This window comes from Mirounga leonina, unplaced genomic scaffold, assembly GCF_011800145.1.
Source record: "Mirounga leonina isolate KUSES-001 unplaced genomic scaffold, KU_Mleo_1.0 Mir_127, whole genome shotgun sequence".
Classification (NCBI taxonomy): Eukaryota; Metazoa; Chordata; class Mammalia; order Carnivora; family Phocidae; genus Mirounga; species Mirounga leonina.
Genome location: NW_023270316.1, coordinates 41,987,007 through 42,002,824, shown reverse-complemented (window position 1 = coordinate 42,002,824; position 15,818 = coordinate 41,987,007).

Here is a 15,818-nt window from a genome sequence, read left to right as displayed (position 1 = left end):
TCATGGGTTCAGCAAACAACATATGACTTAAGTATATCCCGTGATTCTCTTCCAGAATCAATTGAACTAATATTGAATAGAATAATCTTAAATGAGCATAGTTTATATAAAGCCCCTATATGAGAAAAATCATTTCCTGACATGAATTTTTGGTATAACACTGAATTAGTACTGATGTGGAAATGTTATATAAAAACAAAAAAATGAACTTGGATTATAGTCACTTTGATTAGATATTTATTTAAAAATATAAATAATAACAATTAGATATTGAGGTGGATTAAAAATGGCCACAAATTTGGGGCATCTGGGTGGATCAGTCGGTTAATCCTGCTACTCTGGGTTTTGGCTCAGGTCATGATCTCAGGGTCTGGGGTATTGAGCCCCTAGTCGGGCTCTGTGCTGGGAATGGAGCCTGCTTAGGATTCTCTGATTCTCTCTCTCCCTCTCCCTCTGCCCCTCCCATGCCCACCCTGCCTCCCCCTCATGGACATGTGCTTGCTCTCTCTCTTAAAAAAGAAAAAAAGCCCCAAATTCTTTGGTGAATATGCTACCATCAGTGGCAGAAGACATTTCCCTTCCCTTGGATCTGATCTGTTCCTCTGATGAATGCAATGAAATGACACTGGGTGGTGATTTCTAAGCCTCAGTGTCAAGGAAACTTTCAGCTTTCCCTACTGTTCTTTTGAAACTCTGAGAATATTATGCTGTGATGAAGCTCAGAATGAAGAAAGACATGGAGAAAGAGGCTGGGTCATCCTAGCTGAGACTCCAGACATCTAATCATGAGTGATTCCATCTTGGACATCTAACTCCAAACAAGCCACAACTGACTACCCCCCGAGGAAGGAGTCCAGGCAAGATCACCAGAGAAGCATGCAGCTGACTCACAACATTATGGGAAATAATCTATAACATTTAAAATCTCTAGTTTTGGGGTCATTTGTAAAACAAGGATAGATATTTGAAACAGTTCTTTGAAACATATTTGAAAACATTTGTGTGTGTGTGTATGTGTGGATATAGCTACATATATGCAGGGTGGTGTGATAAAGTGAACACAAAGTGACATAGAAAACTTAACTAAACCCAATGTATTAGGAAGGAGGAAAATGTCAAAAGGAACTGTTAAAGAATACATAATAAAGCAGAGAGCTTTAAAGGGATTAAATATTTCATTAGAAATGGAGTCATACTGTTGATTCTTTACTCTCTACTTTTATTCTTTAAACTTCCTTTTACTCTTTTGCTCAGGTTCAGAAACTGTGCTATTACTTTTTTCTTCTTCATATTTTGCCTTCTTAAAGACCTGTTAAAGATTGAATTTACCTGGTAAAACCGGTGACCTGAATAATAATGGGAACATTTTACTTTCATGTCCAGTCTATCAAGTGTTGCCTTTTTCTCTTTCATTACTAACTTTTAGATTTGTCTCATTAGGTTAATTAATAAAATAAAATATCATGTGACAGAGATGCATATATATCTAAGTATGTAACATTTAAATCAAAACAATGGTTTGGGAGATAGTCCAAGGTGGCAGAGGAGTAGGAGACCTTAGTTTCATCTGGTCCCAGGAATTCAGTTGGATGGCTATCAGATCATTCTGAACACCCGTGAAGTCAGCTAGAGATCCAAGAAAAGAATAGTTGCAGCTCTACAAATAGAAGAGTAACCACTTTCTTGAAGGTAGGAGGTGTGGAGTAGTGAATCCTAGGCAATATATGGGAAGATAGACCTTGGGGGAGTGGGGGGGCTCCATCAGCTGGCACCGCAAAGTGATATAGTGGCAGCGTGCAAAATCAGAACTTTTAGAAGTCTTCTCTTGTGAGGGACATCCCTGTCTGAAAGGTGCTCAGGTGGTGAGGTGGGATAGAATCCTATGTGGGACATTGTGGTCTCAGGATCCCCAGGGTCACAGGAAGACTGGGGATGCCAGAGTGTGGCAGAGCTCCCTGGCATTGGAACAGGGAAGCTAGCTGCAATCAACCAGCCCAGGAGTGGGCTCTCAGCTCAAGGTTGCATAGACTGCAAACCTGCAGCACAGTTGACGACCATTCTCTGAGCAGAGGCCCAGCAAGCGGCAGAACCAGGCAATACCCCCCTCCCCCCACCCCAGGAGGAGAAGCAGGGATACGCGCCGCAGGAATAATCAGGGTTTGGAGACTCGAATTGGGGTCATGTCATGAGATAGAAATGCTGTCACAGGCTGGGTGAGCACGGAGTGCAGGCAGAGGGCAGAGAGACAGGAGTGATTGACTGCATTTCCCTGAGGGCTCCCTGAGGAGTGGGGCCCCCAGCTTTCAGCTCGTGGGCCGGAGACTGGGAAGCTGCCATTTTCATTCTCATCCTCTAAAGTGGTGTGGAAAGCCTTCGGGGAACAAAAGCCACATAGAGCAATCTGGAGCACTTATTCAGCCTGGCCTCCTGGCAAGGGTGGTGCATTTCCACCCCCGGGCAAAGACACCTGAGAATCCGTGCAACCAGCCCCTCCCCCAGAAGATCTGCAAGACCTTCCCACTAAGACCAAGTTTACCGGTCATAGAACTGCAAAACTCCAGGGCTAGGGGAAAATAGTATATAGAATTGTTTTTTTTCCCATGATTCTTTGGTATTTCAATTTTAATTTTTTTTTCTCTTTCCTATGAAGTCCATCTGGTCCAGTGTGTCATTCAAAGCCCTTATTTCCTTATTGATCTTCTGCTTACATAATCTGTCCATTGCAGTGAGGGGGGTGTTAAAGTCCCCTACAATTAATTGTATTATTATCACTGTATTTCTTTAATTTTGTTATTGATAGACCCTTAAATTATGATACAGTGTCCTTCCTCATCTTTTATTACAGTCTTTGGTTTAAAATCTAATTTGTCCAATGTAAGGATTGCTACCCAAGCTTTCTTTTGATGTCCATTAGCATGATAAATGATTTTCACCCCCTCACTTTAATCTGGAGGTGTCTTTGGGTCTAAAATGAGTCTCTTGCAGGACGCATATTGATGGGTCTTGTTTTTTTATCCAATTTGATACCCTGTGTCTTTTGATTGGGGCATTTAGCCCATTTACATTCAGAGTAACTATCAAAAGATATGAATTTAGTGCTATTGTATTATCTGTAAAGTCACTGTTTCTGTATATTGTCTGTGTTCATTTCTGGTCTATGTTACTTTTGGGCTCTCTCTTTGCTTAAAGGATCCCCTTTAATATTTCTTGCAGGGCTGGTTTAGTGTTCACAAATTCCTTTACTTTCTGTTTGTCCTGGAAGCTTTTTATCTCTCTTATTTTGAATGACATCCTTGCTGGATAAAGTATTCTTAGCACATGTTTTTCTCATTTAGCACCCTGAATATATCATGTCAGTCCTTTCTGGCCTGCCAGGTCTCGGTGGATAGGTCTGCTGCTAGTCTGATTTTCTACCCCTGTAGGTTACTGACCTCTTGTCCCAAGCTGCTTTCCAAAGGAATGTTGAAAAAGAAAAGCAAAGCTGGTGGCATCACAATCTCGGACTTCAAGCTCTATTACAAAGCTGTAATCATCAAGACAGAATGGTACTGGCACAAAAACAGACACATAGATCAGTGGAACAGAATAGAGAACCCAGAAATGGACCCTCAACTCTATGGTCAACTAATCTTTGACAAAGCAGGAAAGAATATCCAATGACAAAAAGACAGTCTTTTCAACAAATGGTGTTGGGAAAATTGGACAGCCACATGCAGAAGAATGAAACTGGACCATTTGCTTACACCATACACAAAAATAGACTCAAATGGATGAAAGACCTAAACGTGAGACAGGAGTCTATCAAAATCCTAGAAGAGAACACAAGCAGCAACCTCTTTGACCTTGGCCACAGCAACTTCTTACTAGACACATCTCCAAAGGCAAGGGAAACAAAGCAAAACTGAACTATTGGGACTTCATCAAGATACAAAGCTTTTGCACAGCCAAGGAAACAGTTGACAAAACCAAAAGACAACCGATAGAATGGGAGAAGATATTTGCAAATTATATATCAGATAAAGGGCTAGTATTCAAAATCTATAAAGAACTTATCAAACTCCACACCCAAAGAACAAATAATCCAATCAAGAAATGGGCAGAAGACATGAGCAGACATTTCTCCAAAGAAGACATACAAATGGCCAGCAGACATGAAAAAATGTTCAACATCACCTGGCATCAGGGAAATACAAATCAAAACCATAATGAGATACCACCTCACACTGGCAAGAATGGTTAAAATTAACCATTCAGGAAACAATAAATGTTGGCGAGGATGCAGAGAAAGGGGAACCCTCTTATATTGTTGGTGGGAATGCAAGCTGGTGCAGCCACTCTGGAAAACAGTGTGGAGGTTCCTCAAAAAGTTGAAAATAGAGCTACCATACGACCCAGCAATTGCACTACTTGGTGTTTACCCCAAAGATACAATTGTAGTGACCTGAAGAGGCCCCTGTACCCTAATGTTCATAACAGCAATGTCCACAAAAGCCAAACTATGGAAAGAGCCCAGATGTCCATCAATAGATGAATGGATAAAGAAGATGTGGGTGTGTATATATATAGGAATGGAATACTACTCAGCCATCAAAAAATGAAATCTTGCCAATTGCAAGGACGTGGATGGAACTAGAAGGTATTATGCTGAGCTAAATAAGTCAATCAGAGATAAGACAATTATCATATGATCTCACTCATATGTGGAATTTAAGAAGTAAAACAGAGGACCATAGGAGAAGAGAAGAAAAAAAAAATCAGAGAGGGAGACAAACCATAAGAGACTCTTTATCATAGGAAACAAACTGAGGGTTGCTGGAAGGGAGGGGTGTGGGGGTTGGAGTAACTGGGTGTTGGACATTAAGGAAGGCATGTGATGTAATGAGCACAGGGTATTATATAAGACTGATGAATCACTGACCTCTATCTTTGAAACTAATAATACATTATATGTTAGTTAATTGAATAAAAAAAAGAAAAAAGAAAACTTAAAAAAGGAGAAAAAAAACAGTGGTTTGAAAGAGACATTAAAAAATCGATTGGTCTCTGGGTGCCTGGGTGGTTCAGTTGTTAAGCATCTGCCTTCGGCTCAGGTCATGGTCCCAGAGTCCTGGGATCAAGCCCCATATCAGGATCCCTGCTCCTAGGGAAGCCTGCTTCTCCCTCTCCCACTCCCCCTGCTTGTGTTCCTTCTCTTGCTGTGTCTCTCTCGGTCAAATAAAATCTTTAAAAAAAAATTGGTTTCAGTTAAGCATTATTCCCTATGAAAGACTTATGTGAGAAAACATTAATTTCTGAGTAGTAATTTGTCCTGTATATGTCACAATCATATTTTCTTTTTTATATTAAATAGCCTAAGGTTATGCTGATGTTTCTGGTCACGGGCCACACTTGGAGATTTACTATGTTAGATTTTTTGAGCAACTGGAAATAAAATAATTTATAGCTATATAAAATCTGTACAAATAGAAAATAATGAGAAAAAGCAAAATATTGCATAATAAAGTAATCATAGTAATGACCAATATTTACATAATCCATAATGATGTAAATACTTAAGTACTAATTTAAGTAAAAAATGTGATATTTGGCCATAGAAGTAGAAAATAGGGATGTTAGAATGTAAAAAACCAAATTTCAGCAACTGAAAGAGAAACTAGCTATGTAGATAAGATTTTTAGTAGAAAATTAATGTAAATAAAAAAAAAAATTGTCAAACTTCTATGTCTCCACTTTGTCCAGGGACCAGCATAGCGTTTGAAATTAGGATGGTGTATAGTTCTACTTTTTGTCATTAGAAGAAATTAAATGTTTAATTTTCAATTCTGTGCATTTAGAGATAGATATTCATAGATATAGATAACTCTCTGTGTATATCTCTAGTATATATAGAAATATAGATTTGTATATGTGAGAAATATATACATATGTATCAAAATCTGTGTATTTATATATATCTCTTTCTATGGAGAAAGATACATACGTAAAAACACATAGACATGCACACACACATCTTTACTCTTTTAGTTCTTTTTCTCTGGAGAACCTTGTATACAAGTTGTATTGATCACATTTTGGATCAGTGCTTATCTCATGCACGTTAAAACTCTAAAATGCTATAACACTTTGGAAAACACTTTGGATTAGTAAGGTAAGTTGAAAGCATTCATTCCTAATGACTTAGCAGTTCTACATATGAGGTATCTGAACATGTGGAAAAATATACTTTGCAGCATGGTTTGTTACAGCCTCAGACTAGAAACAGCTCAGATGTTCAACAACAGAATAAATAAATTTTGTTAACACAGTGGAATGTTAAAAGCTTCAAAACAAAATAAACTCCAGCTATATACAGTAAGTAAATAATTGTGCAAAACATAGTATTGTACACACACATGTAAGTAGGCAGAAATAATGCATCTAGTATGATTTTAGTTAATTAAAATTTGAAGTAGATACATGATAAACCAAAAACAAAATCAGAATAGTAGTTATCACTGGGAGGGATGTAAAGGGTGCTAATCATGATGGAACACTCATAAGGGAGAGGGGCAGGTGATTTCTTAAGGGTTAACATCATTCTATTTCTTGAACTGGGCTCTATTTCCCCAGTTTACTTTATATTTATGAAATGATCCTTGTATTTTTATACACCTCTCTGAAATTATTATATAGTACTACAAAGAGTTTTAATAATCTGTTTTGCACTATATTTCACTTTAAGCAAAATAAATGTACGTATAATAGAAAATTATGATAGCCATATTCTTATTTTTTATCTTAAATTTTTTCATTCTGAATACATTTTATAGGTCTCCTTGCAGATATTTAAATATCCCTCTCACTCTTCAGAGAGTATAGACGTTTTAGGTTTGATAATGTTTTTGATACATATTATAATGAAAAATTACTTAGTTCTTCCTTATGTAAGAAATGCAGTAATTAAATATCTTCAGTCTAAAAAATCTCCATGATCTCTAAAGAGTCTCTTCATCCTAAATCTAAATTATGATTTTTTCTAAGAGTATTTGTTTTTCTTGATTGCAGGTTACCATTATAATAGAGAATTCAGATCTCAGAATAGTATAGAAAAAAAAACAAAAAAAATTCAGATACATGAATAATTTTAATATCAGATCAAAAATAAAGAATTATTGGAATAAGAATGTTTTCACACATGAGAAATTTTACCCAGTGTAACTTCTGTAGGGTGCTGTATCTCACAGTTGTGTTTGGCATACATCCTCAAACAAGAAAAGGATCCATCTTTGTTTCTTCTACGGATTTCTGTAGTTATATCTTCTGAGTCCCATGTGTTTTGTTTTTTCTCCAGAATTCTGTATAAAAGATTGTAGCAGCTGCAAAAATGGTCCCTTTTAAAGTACCACAAAGAAAAGCAATTACTGGTGTACCCTGTGGGCTACATAACACTATTGCCAAATTGTGATGTGAAGACAAATGTGTGAGCATAGAAACTCCATGTTATGAACATGTCTGTTCTACAGATTGGATAGAATATCTTGATATGAGACCTGTTGGGGAACATAAGTGGACAAGTGTGATAAAAGTGACTAGTTTTATATAAAAGTGCCACTTGAATGCTAAAAGATCTGTCTGGGAATGTATTCTAAAATACTTTCTACCTTCAGCTATAAAAACATAAATACCTAAGATTCTGACCAACTTTAGACCTAACGAAAGTCAGGTAATACACTGTAATGGATCTTGTAACAGTAAATCTGAAAGGTTTTGATTGCAATAAATCCTCTTGAAGAAAACTTTTTCCCCCTAAATGTGACACAAAAGAAGTGTGGACTTCACACAGTTGTGCATTAGAAAAGAAGAGAGTGAATTCCTTAAGACTAGAGGAATAAAAGCAATAGTGACATTTTACTACTTTTAAAGAAAATTGCTGGCTGTAATAGATTCTGTACATTGACTCTGTCAGTATACATTGCAATTTCACAGGTGTTGGATAGAGAACTCTAATATGACTTGTCTCACTCCCAGTTTGAGGAAGAGGTATTTGAGATATTCCCAAGTGCTTATCTCTTATATTTTTCAGTGTTTTGTGGTATACTTAACATAATGAAACAAAAGAGTACGATTTTTTCCAAACTTCATTATAGCAGGCAGTCTTTATGACATAACCCTTCAGGGTACACTATTCTCTCCTCTTTGCAAAGACCCACATCACAGCTAGTAAGAAACCCTCCCAAAATTATGATGAGGCGCTAGGGCAGGTGGCTCTATGCCATCTCAGCAGAAGTGCTGCTTGAGATTCTTTAATAATGAATTCTAATCGGGTGGATTATTTGTTCTGCATATTTGGTTTTTCTGACACCATGATGAGAGAACTGTTGAGTAGTTTTAAAAAGTGGAATTGGCTACTGCTGCTACAGAGCCTTTTCTGTATTTCTGACTCCAGTCTTACATGCCAGTGAAGTACCCACAAAAAGCACTAATGCTTAATAGAGTCAGTTGAATTTAGAGTAAGAACCCATGTTTTCTATTTGATAAGCCACTATTACTGCATGGGGGGAAATCACAGTCAGCAATAACTTTAATCCCCCAAATACTTAAATCAACTCTTCTCTCAATGCCAGGGATATAATTATTTTCTCATAAGCTATGCATTCAAAGTTTGACTTTTCAGCAGCATTCCCTTTTATTTTGGAGTGCACATAGCCCTCAGATAGTTTTCACATTAAGAATGCTGCTTTCTGGCAATGCTTCCTCTAATATTTTAAAATCTCAAATGAAGAATATTATGAAATTCTTCAGTTACAAATCATAGTGCATCTCACAGGGTTATCTTTAATCAACAGATTATATAGAACTTCTTATGTCACTTAGGGCTTCAGTTTTAAGCTGTGCTGCCTCTGCTCTTAATTTCTTCAATATTATTGTTTATCCCTATATTACAGACAGGAAAACTGCATTGCAGAGACATTAAGTAATTTCTGCAGAGTTACAAACATGTTAAGCAATATGACCAGGATTCAAATCTAGACAGTGGGGAATCAGAACCCATGTATTCAGTCACTATGTGATAGTACTTCCCTATTGTGGCCTTGGTTTTGTGTTTTTATGAATGTCAGTGTAGTTGGTAAAGTCATCCTTGACATAACTATTTCAGATGTTAGGTGGAAACATATCGTGAAAGATACTTTCTGTTAACTCTTGATGTCAGAAGGAAAGATCACCCCTTAAATGACCTTGTAAAGGTTCCTACCTGAGTGGGTCATTTTTTTTTGAACATGTTAAAATAAAAGAAGATAATGTATCATTAAAAATAATTTTGTTTGAAACCAAATTAGAATCACAAACACATTGATTTTTTTTTAAATAAAGGCAATAGAAGGACATGCTAAAGTGGGGCAAAATAATAAAGTATATCAAAGTGTAATATACTTTGTACTATACTAATTATTCCAAAATAGTTATGCAAAATAAAATTATTTCCCATCTTTTTCAAATCACAGTGTCACAATTAAATGTAATTGTTTTGAGTAATATTCTTATAGAGAAATATTTTTTAAACCTTACATTAAAAAGAATTAATTGAATAGAGATAAAAAATGTGCAAAAAGATCTGAACACACAAAATGATATGCAGTTGGTAAACATATGAAAATATGCTCAACATCATATGTCTTTAGGGAATTGCAAATTAAAAGAGCAAAGAGAAACCACTATATACCTATTATATTTGCTAATATCCAAAATAGTGACAGCATGAAATGCTAGGAAGGATGTGGAGCAAAGTAACTATTATTTATTGCTGATGGTAATGCAAGAAGAAATAACCACTGTGCAAGATAGTCTGTCCGTTTCTTACAAACCATCGGCAGTCTTATATGATCTAGCAGTTGTGCTTTGTATTTACTTAAATGCATTTAAAACTTATGTCAACACAAAAACCTGCATAATGATTTTTATGGTAGCTTTATTCATAATTGCCCAAACTTGGGAGCAACCAAGGTATCCTTCAGTAGGTGAATGGATAAACAAACTTTATATGCGTAAAACAAATTATTATTCAGTGACAAAAAATAAGTTAGCCATGAAAATGGATGAAGGAATCTTAAATGCATATTGCTAAATAAAATAAGCCAATAAGAAGAGGCTACATGTTGTATGATTCCAACTATACAACATTCTGAGGAAGGCAAAAGTATAGAGACAGTAAAAAATCAGTGGTTGTCACTGGTTTTTTTACCTTTTATTTGGTAAAAGGAAGGGAGGAATGAATGGGTAGATCACAGAAGTTTTAAGGGCATTGAAACTATTCTGTATGATATTATAATGTAGATAACTTTAATATATTTAGCAAAACACATAGAATATACAACACAGAGTGAACCCTAATGTAAACTATAGAGTTTAGTTAAAAATAATATAGCAATATTGACTGGTAATTTGTAATAAAGATACCACACTAATGCAAATGTTAATAGTAGGATAAACTGAGGGTTGGGATGTGAGAGAGTATTATAGGAACTCTCTGTGCTTTCCACACAATTTTTCTATACAATGAAAAATTGGTAATAATAAAGGTTATTAATAAAAACAAATTCATCAGAAGGGATTAACAGTAGATTTGAAATGTGGAAAGAAAAAAAATAGCAACGTTAGGGTAGAGTAATATAAATTAGGCAATCTGAAGAACAGAATTGAATAAAAATGCAGAGAGCCTCAGAGAAATGTGGGAAACCATCAAGAGTACCAATATCCATATGAAAGAAAACCAGGAGAGGAGAGAGACAAAGGAACAAATACATTTAAAGAAATAATGGCAGAAAACTTTCTCATTTATTGAAAAACAATAACCTACACAACCAGGAAGCTCAATGTATACCAAGTATGATAAATACAAATTGATCCACAAACAGGCCATATAGGAAAAATGCCAAAAGTCAAAGACAAAGAGAAAATCTTGAAGTAGCAAGTAAAATAATTCATCACTTATAAAGTAAACGAATAAGATTAACAACTGATTTCTCAGCAGAAACTTTATATTAACCAAGAAAAATGACTAGAATAAGAAATGAAAGAGAGGACATCACTACTAGCTTTAAAGAAATACAAGGAACATAAATGATAGAATCATACAACAACAAATTATATAGCTTAGATGAAATGGACAAATTCCTAAAAAGACACAAACTATAATAGACTGAAGAAGAAAGAGACAATCTGAAGGAATCTGTAACAAATGAAGATTGAATTAGAAATCAAAATCTGTCCACAATGGGAAGCCCAGGACTGATGGCTTCTAAACTCTACCATACATTTAAAGAAGAATTAATCCAAATTTTTTTCAGCCTCTTCCAAAAAATACAAGTAAATCTTCCCAGTTCACTTTATTATGAGGCCAGTATTACCCTCATACAAAACCAAAGAAGCCAAAGAAAGAAAACTATAAAACCAGTATGTCTTATGAATATGGACACAAGCATCCTCAACAAAATCAATGAAGCCAAATCTAGCAACGTATAAAAAGAATTATACACTATGACAAAGTGGAATTTATCCAAGGAATTCATGAGTGATTCATCTTAAGAAAATCAATCAATGTGATATCCCAATAGAATAAATAACAAAAATAACATGACCACCTTAATAGAAACAGAAAAAGCATTTGACAAAATCCAAAGCCCTTTCTTGTTGGGAAAACAAAACACAAATTAGGACTAGAAAAGAATTTCCTCAATCTGATAAAGGGCATATATGAAAAACACACAGCTAACATTATATTTAATGGTGAAAGACTGGATACTTTCCCTCTAAGGTCAGGAAAAAGATAAGAATATATTTTCTCACTACTTCTACTCAACATTATACTAGAAATTCTAACCAGGACAGATAGGCAAGAAAAATAATAAAAGGTACCTACATTACAAAGGAAGAAGTAAAAAACTCTCTAGTCACCAATGACATGATTTTATATTTAGGAAATGCTAAGGAATACACTAAGAGAAAATTAGAACTAGTAAATTATTTCAGAAGGATTGAGGATAAATAATCAATATGTGAAGTAACTTGTATGTCTCTCTATTAGCAATAAACAATTCAGAAATGAAATTAAGAAAACTGTTCCATTTGAAATAGCATCTAAAATAATCAGCTATTTAGCAATAAATTTAACTAATGTACAAAAAATTGACTCTGAAAACTATAAAATATTGTATAAACAAATTAAAGAAGACCTAAGTAAATGGAAATAGGTCAGAATACTTAATATTGTTAAGATGGCAGTATGCCCCAAACTGATATACAGTAGTTATATGCAAAAGAGAAATGGAAACATATGTCCATACAAAAACTTGTACACAAATGTTTATTGCAGCATTATTCAAAATATCTAAAAGGAGGAAACAGTTTAAATACCCATAACAGATGAATGGATAAATGGTGTAGCTATGCAACAGAATTTTGACCATAAAAAGGAATCAGGTTGAACCCCAGAAAAATTCTAAATATGTCTTTTATACCTCTAATTACTACCTTCTTCTTCTCCCCAAATTTAAACATTATTCCATCTTCTGGTACATATATTGGAGTTTTTTTATTTATTTATAAATACAGTTTGATATACCAAACTTCTTCTTATCTCAGGAGTTTCCATTTTATTGATTTTTTTTTTTTTTAGTTTTTGGATGATTATTTTCCTATAATAACTGAAATTTGATACTTTATGTCATTGAGCTTAATTTGTAGTGCCCATATCCCCACTGTACTTTCATTGGTGCAGAAGAGTAATCATTTCCATTTTTATTTCATCCCTGAAATGTAACAGAAATTAATAGCAGTCATAAGATAATTGCTGTTGAGTCAATATAAAATGAATGGTAAGTGGTTGTGATAAAGAGAAGGTATAAGAATCAGAAGAAGATACTGATGAAGTTGAAAAATGTGTGAGCAAACAAGTTAGAAGGATTGGAGGGAGTTGCCAGAGTAGGAGTTTGAATTAGTGGATTTTTGAATTACAACAAATTTCTGAGTTATTCTGGAAGTGGATTGTTAAAATAAATTAGAAGTGAATGAAAATCATGGGGCACTTGACTGGCTCAGTTGGGAAAACATGTGACTCTTGATCTCGGGGTTGTGAGTTTGAGACCCATGTTGGAGGTAGAAATTACTTAAAAATAAAATCTAAAAAAAGTGAATGGGAGTCACAAAGGAGATCAAGAACTGTGAGTCTTGTATGTAGGATGAGTCATTTATTTAGATAAGATAATTACGTAGGTGGATGAAAGAAACTGAATTCAAAAGAAAGTCTTTGAACCAGTTGCTGAAGAGTTCATAGCCAAATGACTTGAGCCTAAATGAATTGAATTTTTGTACAATCAGTAGCTAATAAAGAGAAATACCTCACACTAAAGCAATTTGGAATCACATTAATAAAACTATAAATACCCCCCCCACACACTGGAGAAACATAAGGAAAGCCAAGGTCTTGGGGTGGAATAATTAACATACAGCAAAGTTTCCACTGAGAAGTAAAGGTGGCAATATTTTCAAAGGAGTTGATACTATAAGTTTCTCAATTGCAAGGGCAGGTTGGAAAGTACAAGGAAAGATGATGGTAAGGACAAGTGCAAATTTAGATAAAAAAGAGCAATTACTAAAGACTATGAGGGTAGCATTTGAACAACTGAAAAATATGTATTGACTGCCACCAAAAGAACATTTTTGTGAGGAATCATGAATTTAGTTTCAGTAATCTGTTGGAGAAAATTGGAAGAAAGAGGACAGTCAAGGAAAACAGGATTCAGCTATGCTTTCATGATAATGCTTTAACAAACTTTGGATATACTTTACCTGAATATTATAGAATTCTTTTAGGAAGCATGTAAATTATCATGACAGGGTAGATATTGTTTCTTTAGATTCCACTAGTTAGCTTGATAATTGTAAGTTCTGTGAAAGTCTACATTAGAGGAGGAACACTAATGAAGAGCAATAACAGAAATATAATGATGTCTCCATGGTTTGAGAACCTTATTAAGAACAATGTTGTTATATATAGTATAAAAATAAATGCAAGTTAACAGTGGTAGAATTCTATGATTCTCTTTGTTAGGCTGTGCACTGGGCTCATTTTCTCATAAACTATATAGGATATGGACAAGAGCATGACTAAGTAAACTGAATAGAGAGGAATATAGAGACTGTTCAGTCACATAAACAATCTCATCATTTTCATTGACTTAATTTATCAATTTTGTACAAAATATCAATAATAAATATGAAATTTTATTTCATAAGTATTGTTATATAAAACATAATAAGTATGAAAAACAGTTGGAAAATGAACAGGTTTTAATAGTGTCATCAGGCATGTGATTATTTTCTGTGGTTGTTAATTTTTAAACTGACTGCAACATCACGTTGAAGATTCAGTAACAGATGGAGATTTCCTACACAGGAAGTCTAGCTTCACTAGTAACAAGATTTATTTGCCTCATCAAGAAAATATATGGTAGGTCAGAAAGTACAATCCTTTGGGGTTTCTTACTTATTAAAAAAACATATAAAGTTTTCCCTTAGTAAGAATTCCAAATAGTTGTTCTTTCTAAATTTTTTTTAGAAGAGAGGTAAGTCTGGGATTTGGAAGGTAGGAAACAACAACAAAAAAATTCTTAGAACACTGAAGAAACTTATATGGTATTTCTATGGTAAAACAAACAAACAAACACATGTATCTATCTATACCTGTATATCTACCTATCTATAATAAAATCAAGTTTTAAGAGGAGTTACTGGCTTATTTCTAATAGTGGACATATTCCAAATCGTATCACACATACTCTAGAATAGTTAGTTAATGTGTATTCCAGTATCACTTATTAAAAGAATTACATAAAAGGGTGCCTGGGTGGCTCAGTTGGTTGGGCGACTGCCTTCGGCTCAGGTCATGATCCTGGAGTCCCTGGATTGAGTCCCGCATCGGGCTCCTTGCTCGGCAGGGAGCCTGCTTCTGCCTCTCACCCTCCCCCCTCTCATGTGCTCTCTCTGTCTCGTTCTCTCTGTCTCAAATAAATAAATTAAAAAAAAATCTTTAAAAAGAATTACATAAAAATCAAAATTGCCAATCTAAGTTAGGACTTCAGTTTGTTGTTGTGTTTTTTTTTTTTTTTTTTTTGAATTATAATTGAATGTATTATTCCTTCCTTGAGTATTTGACATCAGGGGAGATAGCTAAAAATAAGCAATAAAGACAAACATGCAACAACCACAAGCTCACATAATAATTTAAGATGCTGATTATACTTTTGAAAAACATGAGGAATACAATTTAAAATTTTTATTTTAAAATTCCCTTGGAGAGAGTACCAGATGCACATTATAAATTGGTTTGATTCTAAAGGTCAAATCTACAATTCATATTGTGACACAATGAGCTTAATTAAAATATCATAAAAAATCTCATTTATTGATGATTCTAGTTCATATTAGTGGCTTTGACCTTAGGCTAGCCTCAGGGATCTTTCAAGCTGTTTGCATTAAGAGACTATGCATACCCAAATCAGTTCAGTGTTGCATATCATTTCTTTCAGAGATGCTCTTCTCTGTAGTATTGAAAGATACAAGTGACCTAATAGATACAAGATACAAGAACTGCCTAAATGTTGATCAGCTTTAACTTCTGTCTAATCATGTACTGATCACAGCACTGATGAGTCATTTTAAATGTTGTAGAGTTTATGTATTTAAAGACAGATGACTTCATGAATTCATTAAAGAACATAGGGCTGTTCAACAGGTATATGAAAAGGTGCTGAACATCACTAATCATCAGGGAAACGTAAAGA